The following is a 12979-nucleotide window of genomic DNA, read 5'->3' as shown; positions in this document are numbered from 1 at the left end:
GCCAAACTTGGAGCCCCACAGAAGCCATGAGAGCAGACAAAGTTCTCATGTGCACAAAGCCTTAGCTATACACATGCTTAACACACACACACACACACACACACACACACACACACACACACACACACACACACACACACACACACACACACACACACACACACACGTATACATTCATAGTGTGAACATGTTCAAAGCTCAGCAAAGTGTGCATTTTACACATGCACTTTTCACACACATCTCTCTCCCTCTGCTCAGTGTCTGTCTCCTCTGCTGACCCCTCTTTCACTCCATTGTCCGATCCATCTCCTCCTCCTCTTTTGTTCGCTCATCATTTCACCTCCCTCATCTCCACCCTCTCTGTCCTTCTACTTTATCTCTCCCTACTCTGCTCCTCCACTTGTCCCCGCAGAGTGCACCTGAGTGACCCTATTGCGTTGGCAGCTCGGAGGCAGATAGGCGGCACATCCGCCGACCTCATCATCGCCCTCTTATCTGCCTTGCTAGACCAAATAGCCCTCACAGTGTACCAGCAGACACAGTGAGATAGCAGGCTGCATTCACCTGCCTTGCACACCCACATAAATACATAAACAACAATCACAAACACAGCAGACAATTACAACACCGTCTCTGCTATCACCCATTCAACTCCTGTATCCCTGTACCATCACCATGTTTACTTCTTGGCATATCTGTGTCTGAGCACTGTCACGTCCCTGTCTTAGATTAGTTGATGGAGGTATAGATCAGATGGAGATGTTTTTCTTTTTTTTACCTTCTCTAGCTATGTGGGCCTATTCCTTCATTTGATACTACTTGCAGTAACCATTACAACCCACTAGGGGTCAGCATATGGCTATAGTTTACTGCATTTGGCTGTCACTTCACACAGAACTTAAAAGATTGGTGTTGAAGGATTAGCTGTGAAGACTCTCCAAAAACACTTGTTACTGCAGCAGTCATCTTTTTTTTAACGTGTCTATCAATCAAAGGTTTCTTTTTCAAATTCCCACTCAGAGGTTTGGTAATTATCTGAAGGAACATGATTTTAACACATTGTGTTTAAAATCTTTTTATGAAGTGTGCTTAATGGTGCTGTCATACAAGAGTGGCCTCAGGCCGGCTTAACTCATAACTTCCTCTGGTAAACAGTCAAAGCCTTAAGCACATTTGTCCTTACATATGGGAACAACTAAGGGATGCAACTAATGATTCTTTTCTTTCCAGTTGTTTGGTCTATACTAGAGATAGACCGATATGGTTTTTTTTCAGGGCTGATACCGATTATTAGTAGTCAAGGAGGCCAACAACCGATATTTGGAGCCGATATTCATTTGCAGTAAAAGGGAAAATATATCGTCAAAATTTTGAATAATACAAACTCCAACACTTAACTTAAAAACAGCTTTTCAGATTTGCAACATGTTCAAGTTTTTTTTAATCTTAGACAATAGACATCTTTGTTTTAAAATTCTAACAAATAGTGCAGGGAGCTCGCAGGCTCAGCAGCATGTCTTATAAAGTTCAATGAAAACTTAAACAAATGAAAAGCTCCCTAAAGTTTTCTACGGTAAATAAAGTTTTCCAAAATTTCAATATAACTGAAATGTTAATAATGGGGTTAATGGGGTTGTATGAGTTTTAATCACCAGTTGTAGGGGCCACAACGGATGCTGCTCAGCTCATCCCCAGTGATGAGAAACTGCAGGGAGAAATGAGCCAAAATAACCCAGTTTTAAATTGATCTCTTATCGACCGTCTGATTTAAAAAAAAAAAGATTGATGCCGTATGCATCGAAATGCTGAATATCAGCGCCAATAATCGGCCCGGTTGATAATCGGTCGATAGTCTATACGGTGTCAATAATGCTGTACTCAACTCAAGCCGAGGTTGCATCCTTAAATACCTTTTTTCCACCCACACAAATATTCATTCATTCAATGTGAGAGAAATCAGAAAGAAGAACAATGACAGAACAGGTAAATATTCCATACGCAAAATCCAGGCAACACTGACGTTAAATTTCTAAAACAATTACTTGACATGATCACTTTCGCATTAAAATAGTTGACCTACCATTGAACAAATACAATAGTTAGAAGTGTGCTTGCTTGCATGCTGTACAAATTTATATAGACATTAACCTAGTGATAGGATTTGGCAACATTTCCATATGCTTTGAATTTTGAGCCGTTCCAGTTAGCCGGTGTGTTGTAACAATCCAAACAAGCAAGCAAAGACTTTGGCCTCAGGAAAACTGAAAATGATTAAAGAATCAACTTAAAGGGACACAAAGAAAACCAGGGGGAAAATATATTTGGGTTATTGAAAATTATACATGAGGAAGTCACCCTTTGTTTCCCCCTTTTGAAGTGTATTTCTTAGATGCTTCACGAATAAGCAGGCAAGGTGGGGAAATTAACAAAGAAATATATTCATCCTGGTTCGAGTTTTTCTATCTTTGAGCACATTAATAACAGTTTTTGAGAAGTTGTGTGCTATCATTCAATACAGGAACTTAATCTATCTTAAAATGTCATGAGGAAACAGAATTTCTGTCAATATCTTACCTACAACACTGTACTTTTATTTGTTTCCAACATATTTTAATATTGTGAATAGCTCAAACTTGCTTCTTATCATTCAAATAAATGACACACCTTTAATATTTTCTTATTATGTTTATTGAATTTCATTTGTATCAGTACTTTTTCTTTTACACTTAAACAGTACACATCTTCTGAGTAACCCTGTGCAGCTGAGATTTCACAAATTATTTGCTTGAAGAAATCTTCAATCCATTTAAGCTGTTGTTTTGTGTTCCCCCGGCTCTTTTATAAGGCAAGGCCTGAGGGCGTACAAATGTTTCCAGTCTGCCTTGATGTACCTTGTACATCTGAGAGTTTCCCTCTCACTGATTGTCTGTGATTGAAACCTGAGAAGGACTTTGTTTCCAGCCAAGTATTTGCCTGCTGTGGGAAAAAAAAACCCAACAACCAAGCCCTCAACCAGAGAGAACAGAGACCTCTGCAAACACACCAACTAACTTCTTGGCACTGATGCAGAACTATTCAATTAAATCTTTTAATATACACACACATCCAGCCACCCTCTGAGGTATGTTTCCTCTCTGTGCGAGTCCTAACCACACTCTGCCACTCTCTCACTCTCTCTTCCTCCCCGAGGTGTTTGCATAAGGAAATGGTCCGTGAAATTTGTTTGATGGAATCAAACTCCATATTAAGACAAATACACATTTCATAGGAGTTGATGGACTGATTGATGGAGCTGTGTCTTCATTTCCGCTGTGCGTAAGCGCCAAAGATCTTTATCAGAAAACAGTAATATGAAGGATCATGGCTCGGCTTGTTTTAGGGAGGAGAGGAGTTGTACTCCTGTCGTGTTCTGACTTTAAATGATTCTCGGTGTGAGTGTCATTTTGTAAGTATGAGTGTTTGTGCACTCCTACAGCAGCTGTTTGTCTTGAAAATGGACACAGGGGGGCACCAAACTGCCACATGTTGGTGTCCTAACTGAAAGCTCACTCCTCAGTCGCTCTACTGTTGACAGCAACCAACACACTTTTTAAAAACTCACCGGAGGATGACCAAAAATGTGTGTGCAACATGGTTTATGGATACACAGCCAGTTGATGTGGCAGCAAACGCACATAAGAGAGGATGGAAGGTGGTTCACCTTTTTTTTATTTTTTTTTTTAAATCAATTCAACTGTTGTTTTAGCACAACGAGGCTGGCTGACATCCCTTTCTGACCCATGCTCGCACTACCTTTCATTAACCTCAAAACCCAAATCCCTCCAACTGGACCAGTGACGGCAACTCGCTGCCGACGCTGGCGGTCACACCCCTCTGCACAGCCATAATGGGGCTGCTGCACAAATCGGGGGGGCCACGTAACCGACAGCATTCCTGGTCCCTCCAAGAGGCCGGTTGCCTGCAGGTTACCAGCAGCAGCACCACTCGTCCCTGTTTGTCTGCACTCGCTAAAAGGAAAGAATGTTTTCCCCCACAACATGGCTGTGTGGGGATTAAGGCCCATTCTGAGTGGCCCCGGGTCGTGCAGCAGATGTTAGCCAGGATAGTGCTCGTTGCCGTGCCGACAGTGAGCCGGCGGGATCGGCCAGCCTAGACGACTTTAAGCCTATGTACATGTATGAGAGAGATGGGGGGGGGGGGGTTGCAGGCCGGTGAAGAGGCTATCACACATTAAAGGAACAGCATTGGGAAATCTGTCACAGTGGCCACACACTAATTTATCCACACTTTCTGTCATCATCATCATCATCATCATCAACATCATCATCATCAACATCATCATCACACGCATGAACAAAGACAGGGAAAGCTTTGCATCCCTGGTCTCATTTCGGTCTGTGTGTGAATGTTTCATACATTAAAAGAAGACTATGACTTCAGGACAGAGTTGTTTAGGTCCAAACCCCCGCAGTCAGCTTGGGTGATGGACATGTTTGCGAACAATATCTCTGATCGGCCTGCTTCCTGCTGTCCGTCAGGTGTGTGTTTAACAATAGCAACAAATGCAGGCTTTTAAACCAACATGTCGCATATCATCTGTCAAGATCACTTCCCCTGTGCGAGCGACAACTTTGACCCTCCCAGATGATGTTTTAATGTGAGCTGTTGTTTTTACAGCTAAGCTCTCAAGTGCTTGTCAAACAAAGCCTCTAATGAAGATGATTAAATGCACAGACTGCGTTATGACTGAGAGATAAATCATTGTCAATATGGTTGGAAGTCTCTGGGGATACAGTGTATATAAAGTTCATTATAGGACTGCAATAAAAGATGGTATGGGATTTGTCAATCAAATGAAATTTAATCCCCAATTGTTTGATCGTTTTAAGAAATTTTCATGCTAAAAAGTCAAATATATTTAGCTTACAACTTTTTGAATATGAGTCTTCGAGTTTGGACTGTTAGTTGGACAAACAGAGTTGTTTCATGGCTCTTTAAACCAGGGCTTCTCAAACTTTTTGGAGCCAGGGACTCCTTACAGGTGAGAAAACTTTCCGAGGACCCCCTCATAATTGTAACATAGATTAAGCACAGGCTTACTACCATTTGCACTCTTAGATGCCCTTGCAACGATTTGTTTTGTAAAACTTATCAATCTAAATATTTCAGACCTGTTCCATAGTGATAAACAGATAACACTTTAATTTGATCCCCAGGGGTCCCAGGACCGCACTTTGAGAACCACTGATTTAAACCAATGGACTGTATCTAGATTTCATGACATGTTTTCACAATATGTGACCAGTCGATTAAGTAAGAATTGGAAAATGTATAAAAAGAATAACTAAATCATTTGTCGCATTTCTAATTCAATTAACTTTTCTGTGTATACTAAATGAACAAGGGAGCATTGCATGATTACGTTTTTAGAAGAGACTGTTGGGGTCAGAGCAGATTAAACTATATATTCTTTTCACTCAAGAGAAAATGACTGATGATTGACGTCAGAGTTGGTAGTAGGTACAGACATAATGTGATGGTTGAGAAAATCCTCAAAATACCTTCAACAGGAGGACAGTTTGTTTGGATAGAACCTTAAATAGGTCTAAACGAAGTAGTCATTTCCCGGCGTTGCTTCTACAGTCAGCTGTAACCATTAATCTAAAGCAGTGTTTGAATTTTAGGCGTGGCGTACAGCTGAATGTTCGTTTGATGTGAAAGACGAGCCTGTTCTCTTTACGTCAGACAGGTCTGACTGCAGGGTGAATGTGTTAAACATGGGGCCCAGTGGAGCCCCCTTTGGTACTCAAGACATTACCATCAGGTACAATGGAAAGAGAAGACAGGGTCTGACAAGACATGACTTGACCTAGCAGTCAAGGCAGAGTCCTGCTATTGTTCTGACTAAACAGCAGAAATCAGTGTTGCAGAACTATCCCTTCGTCCTGTGGCTGTGTGTGTGGGTGTGTGGGTGTGTGTGCGTGGGTGGGTGGGTGGGTGTGAGTGTCATGGAGTGCAAGCCGTGTCATTTGAGTTCCACTATGACTGTAGGAACTGTAAGGAGGAGAATTTGTTGAGAATTGGGCTGTTTTCACGCATGGCTGGGTGTTGGAGCTTTTTGACAGATGGAGAAAAGCCAGATGTGTGTGTACATATTTCGTGCTTCCATTCTGCTGATTTCAAACCTCAACAGCAGCTTGACTGACCCCTTACTGCAGGCGACAAATAACCAGAATCCACCATGACAGGGAGAACTATTCCCGGATGTGGGTCTTGACATTGTAGAAGTACAAAAAAAAAGAAAATAAACTTTTGGCACTTAATCCTTTTTTACTTTTTTTTTTTCTTTTACAGTGGGTTGACTGTTATAGTACAGGAAGTGTTATATGTGCCTTACAAAGTGTAGACATTCATTGTGCAAAATGAGGATGTTCTGAAGTGTTTAATTTAATTTAAACAATCATCCAAACAGATATTCAATTTCTTCCTATCCAACTTGTCCAAATGTAAGAAAACACTCAGAAAACAATCAAAACTGAACACAATTTTTTTTAAACAGCTAAACGAGGGGTCACAGAGTCTGCAGACAAACAAAGTCAAATTGGTTGCCAAATGTAACGAACATTAGCAGAGTTAGAACCACCAGCCAACCTGTTTAACCAGATACAGCCATACCTTTATCTGCAGTTTCTCATTCTAACATGTTTTTGTGGTCCATTCACAAACATGGGAAGGTTATGTCTTCTTAAATTTGATTGTCTGCCTAATTTCCTCCATTATAATCATAGACTGTATAAAATATGGACGTAGTATCCGTGACGTCACCCATCTGTTTCTGAAGAGCTGTTTTGAGGCCAGTCATCGGCGGCAGCTATATTGCTGCTGTCAAGCGATTGTGATGTAAAGAGGCAGAGTTTGAGCCTCCTAGCCAACAGCTTCAGTGTTCCCACCTGTCAATCAAGTTAGCTGTGCCTCTCATTGGAAGACTCATAATCTAGATATCTTTGATTGAGAAATGAGCTATCAAGACTACACTCGTCTTTTGTACCAGGCTGTAAACATGTTTATTTCTGCTGTAAAGATCGGCTTTTTTGAATTGGTGTGTATGTGGTTTCCATTACTTCCGGAACCAGCCTCAAGCGGATCCTTGATGAACTGCAGTTTTTAGCACTGCCGCATTGGACTCATATTTTTAGACCGGAGGTTGCCGCTTGATTATAATACATCTCAATTTATCATCAATTTCCAAAATATATCAAGCAACTTTTAGACATTTGTGTCTTATGACGATTAGATTCTGGTAATCAATACTGAAAATGACTTTTAGCAATTTCAGTTTAATTTTTCAAATTTCATTAAGGTCCCTGCAGTACAAGTATAGAAAACTAGATTGGAAACCTGACTCCCTGGATTAAAGATTATACTACAGGGATGAAATTTGATGGACAACTGCCAGGTAAAGGAAAGAGGAGCAGAGAGTAGACACTTATTTCTACTTCTGGGCAGGACTGTCCTGCAGTGGAGAAGAAGTGAAGAGATGTGACACTAGTCCGTCTTGGAGGTCACAGCAAAGAGAACAAACTTCTTGGTCCAAGTGCCATCGACATCCGACCACTCTGTGCCATGACAACCTGTCAGAGGGAGAGAGAGAAAGAGAGGCGGAGGGAGGCACTGCCTGCGGAGAGGTGTCCAAGATGTCATGGCCTCGTCTGGGAGGTGACAGACAGCGTGTGTGTGAGTGTGTGACGGGGAAATAAGACTGCTGAGAAGTATAGGGGACGTTCAGCGTGACCTTTCGTTTTGCCAGGGTCCATCTCCCTCTGTGCATCTGACAACAACTTTAAAGGACCTCATCTTCCTGAGCTGCTGACAGGTCTGTCTGTGTGTGTGAGTGTGTGTGTGTGTGTATGTGTGTGTGTGTGTGTGTGTGTGTGTGTGTGTGTGTGTGTGTGTGTGTGTGTGTGTGTGTGTGTGTGTGTGTGTGTGTGTGTGTGTTTGTGTCTGCGTGTTTGTGTCTGCGTGTTGTTGTGTATCCCAATTGTGAAGCGCTTAGACCAAGCTGTATACACACAGGACAGGGATGCAGAGACATAATGTAACCTCGCTGCATTCCTATTAATCAAACATACAGGTAGAAAGAGGTGTCTGATTAACACAATACACTTTACATATTAACTTCACCAACGTCACCAATTCATACGTCAAGTGCTCATTTGTTTCAGGTAAACTTTGTCTGTCCCATGGCCAATTTCTTGGCCTAATATTTAGTAATTTCATGTTCAGATGAACGCTCCTAACCTTTGTATGTGCAGAGGGAAGCCAATGAGGGGATCATATAGTATCAACATTGAAAAGTTCTGAAACTTTTTGAAACAAAGCAGACATTAACATTTCATTCAATTTCCTTATTGTAAGCATTGCTAAAAAAGTCCAAAACTAACACCAATTCAACCCTGGAAAAGAGCAATTCATATCAGTTTTTTCATCATCTTACAACAACGGTCAATGAGTTACAATTTTGTGCTTGTTGACTAAATAATAACTATAAACAAAAGGTGAAAATAGACCTGAAATTTTCAATATTTACCTATACAAATATATATACATTTTGTGACTGAAGGCCCCTGCTAATGCTCCACAGTAAGCTAGAGTAACACAAAAACTACAGTCCCTGTCTGTTTAAGAAGACTACCACATGTTTTTTTAATAGAAACAAATGAAGATTGGAGGCTCTATCTTTTAGAAATGTAATTTCAATATAGAAACAAATTAGTTAAGGGTTTGGAGTCAATGACAGTATTTTGGTTCAGACTCCCGCAGGGATTTTTTTTCATGGTTAACTGACTTCCTGTTAACAGTAACCAAAAGTTGAAGTATTGACAGCTTTGTCCTTAAAGCTAGGGTTGGTAGTTATGGAAAACTAGCATGAATTTGAATGTAGCATTTCCTCAGGACTCCATCTAACCCCTCCCCTCCTGCCCTCGGAGCTCCTCCAAAACTCACATGCACGATCGCCGCTGATTTGCAACGATATGATCGCGACAGATTCAAAACCGGTCCTCAGCACATCGTTTGTGTTTTGCACTACGTCAACTCATGTCTCACTCAGCGGTAAAAAAACACCAAAACATTATCATAGGGAAAGTTAAAAACACAAACAAACATGAAATGTACGTGCAGGAGGCGGGCAGAACGGCAGGACGGGATTTGATTGGTTTTATAATTTGGCTCCTGATGGCAGGGATTGGTTGGTGTTTTCCCAGGTTTACTCCGGCTGTAGATAGCGGCTTTTTTTCACTCTTTCTTAAGAACTCATTATGTATTGATTGCCATCGGGACATAAAGATCATTTTAACCAGTATAACAGAAAGTGTATCTCAATCTGACTACCAACCCCAGCTTTAAATATTCTATTTAGCAATTTGAAGTACCAATTTGTAGGCTAGAGATACAAATATTTGGCACTTGAAGGTCACCAGTTTGGTATCACAGTTTAAGCGCGTGCCCCACGAACAGAGGCTACAGTCCTCAATGCAGCGGTTGCTGGACAGATTCACGGCCGTGACCCCTTGCTGCGTGTCTACCTCTCTATTGACCCCTCATTTCCTGTATCTCTTCAGCTATCTAGTAGAGGTGAAAAAGTCCTACAAAATAACTTAAAATGGCACAAAAGCTACAACATATGAAGAAAAACTTAAAAGCTTTTTAGAAGCAACAAATAGTCTTTTATTTCTCCATTATATTTCTCCATATATGTAAATGTACGTGCATGTGTTTTACGTCATGAATACACTCAGCAGGCTTTGAGTTGGTACTTGTAGTTATGGACTCCTTCTGTCGTTTGTCTTGCATGTGTCTGCACTCAAATTGGCAAATTTCATTTTGTGTTTGTTTGCAAGTCCATACGTGTGTTCACAGCTTTACGTGTGTTTGTGGTCAAGAGGTGAGGGGCGAACAACAGGGCACCAAACAGCTTTAAAAGAAGAAAATCCATCAACGTAAACAAAACCCCAGTCAGTGTGACACGCGTCACCTTCGCTGTGACAGGGGACAGACACCGGAGAGGCACACTGTCTCTTTGAAGTAAGGCAGCAATTGTGCCGCTGGTTTGGAAGTATTGTCTTTCCTGCCCTTGGGCATTGCTGCGGGGCAGATGAACTCTGCTTTTAGTGAAACACTTGCCAGGATTAGTCCTATTAGCTGACGGCTGTGAAAGAAGACCATCATTGGTTCAGGAGAATCTGTTTTGAATGTGGGAATTTTAGAACGTTGAAGCCTCTAGCTGGCTTGATTAATCCAGGGGTCAGGTTGTGCAAACAAGTCTTGAACTGAAGGGAAATTGAAACATACTCACCTCTAAACATGTATTTTTCTCAGTCTTTTCTGCCCCTCTATCTCAGCCACTACTGCTGCTTTATGTTTCTACTCCAGGTGTCAGGTAAATACCTCTGCTGGAGTAGTTTTCCTCCCATTTTCCACCTTCCTCCCTCCATTACCTCCTCTAATGACATTTACACATCTTCTCAGAAGAGCCTCCACTCATCTCTCTATCAGCCTGTGTCCGTCTTCCTCTCCCTTTGTTTGTTCCACTTGCACACACACTGACACGGACATGCTGAGGCAGGCAAATTGTAATCTGGATTATTTTGCTACAAAGTTAATATGCTAATTTTATTGAAGTTGCACGTCATTTTAAAACCCTCCCTCACATAGATCAACAAAAGTCAATGTTTGTTTTCAGGATGAGATGTTTTCAATGTTAATTACTGCTTTATTATGGACACTTATATTTTTAGTTCTTCTTTTTAAGACTATTTATTCAAACTTGTATCTCATTTATAAAATGCATTTTTCTCTGTAGTATCTTTAATTGTGTTTTCCCTTATTTGGTCTTTTTTTTTTTTACTATGGGGAAAAAAAGTCTTTGTTGCATTTTCTCTTTGGCCCCCTGAACTTTTCAACTCCTCACCTCCACATGCCCCCCGAAGCAGGAATGTTACTTCAGGTGATCTACATACATGCACATTTGCACACACAGGTACAAACATGCACACACACTTTCTGAGACACACACATACTCGCCGACATCACTCAATGGAGAGACTTGCCCGGCAGTCATGTCACTCACCTTCATTTTCCTGCTGTTTGACATGTCCTGTTAAAATACATACGCACGCACGCACGCACGCACGCACGCACGCACGCACGCACGCACGCACGCACGCACGCACGCACGCACGCACGCACGCACGCACGCACGCACGCACACACACACACACACACACACACACACACACACATAGAGTGACTGTACCTGTCACCTCTCTTGAATAGTATTACCTTTACCTCATTTGTTCTGCCTGTCCATCACCTCTATTCTCTTTCCGCCTACAGCTGAATGGTCTCCTGTGGGACTTTGTTAAATGTGTGTGTGTGTATGGGTGTGTCTGTGTGTGTGTGTGTGTGTGTGTGTGTGAAAGGTTTTCGGTGTGCTGCCTGGCGCCACTTTCCCCACCCTTACACTCTCCTCCACCAGACCCCCTGTCTTGTAATGGGACAGTTGAGAATGTACACTGTACTTTCCTGTGGTTGTGGGAGAGAGTGTGTGCATATGTGTAAGTGAATACTCTGTCTGCAGGCCTCACAGCACTTTCACTCTGAAGTCTGAAGAAAACAGTTTTCAGTCTGTCCCCTCTTTTTCTCTCCTCAGCAGGTCGAGTTCTGTTACGCCTTAGGTGCTCAACCAAACCCCTGAAGCACTGTGAAGAAGAGACAGACAGACTGTGAGGGAGAGAAGGATGGAGAAAAAAGAGCTGGACTAGAACTTCTAAGCACAGTGAGTGACCCCTAGAGGCTACTCTGTTTAATACACCCCAAAGTAAACCACCGAACATTTTAGAAATAAGGATGCTCAACTAAAGATGATGCATAACAAGGTATACCTTATCCCTTTCTTTTCCTCCCCAAACTGTAAAATAATAGTTATAATGATAAAAGTATTATTAACAGCATTAAAAAAGTTAACTTAAGTTGAGTTTTAAATTTGTATCAAATGTGATTCCTTTTAAAATATTTTATTCACAGGTTTAAAATAGACGGCAACACAGTTGTTGCGTATGTTGTGTTACTGCAATTCCTGCTTAATAAGTTGGTGTTGATATTAGGCATGTATGATATAAGAATTATATGTGATGCGTTCAAATTGTAGAAAATATGAAGTGTGATAAACAAAAAGGAAAGATTCTGTGTGTTTTTAGATGTTTATAAAACAGACTGAAATCAAAACTGATACCATTTTATGACAAAAACCATCAACATAACAGAAGGTTATTTCTGTATAGTTAATTTTAATGCTTGGTAACACTGCTGCGAGGTAGGTGTCAGATTAGGAGATTAATAGTTTCCTGCCAAAACAGCCTTTTTTTTTATTTTCCTTTGCAAAGATTCATAATGACTATACATTTGACTGAAAAATGACACTGGGAAGAGTTTTTTACTGAAAAAATGGCATTACATTGGTACAGGACAGGGCTAGAAAATTGATTGCTTTGTCTACAGGGGGCGCCAAAATCAACACAAACTGAAAGTTCCTCACAGGAGCATTAAAGAGTGCATTTTAGCTGTGATTTGTAGTGTTCATATCTGTCTGCTTAACTCTATTTTTACACAATACCTGTGTTTGCACCATGTTTCTCCGAAATCCTAAACTTTGTTTTTTTTTTCCCCGTAAATTGGCATCATTCAACCTGAAGTTAGCTCATAGCTAGTTTAGGCTTCAACTGACTGCATCAAAGGTGTGAAAGCATGGTAATCATACCCAGGGCTCCAGCCGAAAGGTCCAATGTTACCATGTCCATGGAGAAAGCTAATTACAGGGATAAACTCAGACTTTCAATCAATCAATCAATCTTTATTTGTATAGCGCCAAATCACAACAAACGTTATCTCAAGATGGTTTTAACATAGGAGGTCTAGACCA

General features: G+C 41.1%; 1 protein-coding gene across 1 annotated transcript in view; it reads left to right on the top strand.

The window, feature by feature from the left end:
• wdpcp (WD repeat containing planar cell polarity effector) overlaps window positions 1-12979 on the top strand; it is an 85415-nt gene that overhangs the window by 6506 nt on the left and 65930 nt on the right. Inside the window, 1 exon segment of the mRNA XM_034682307.1 lies at window positions 11711-11836. The gene's annotated coding sequence lies outside the window, so the exon portion shown is untranslated.

This window comes from Notolabrus celidotus, chromosome 4 (assembly GCF_009762535.1).
Source record: "Notolabrus celidotus isolate fNotCel1 chromosome 4, fNotCel1.pri, whole genome shotgun sequence".
NCBI lineage: Eukaryota > Metazoa > Chordata > Actinopteri > Labriformes > Labridae > Notolabrus > Notolabrus celidotus.
Note: the sequence above shows the minus strand (reverse complement) of the source record. Positions and strands in the feature narration are given on the sequence as shown.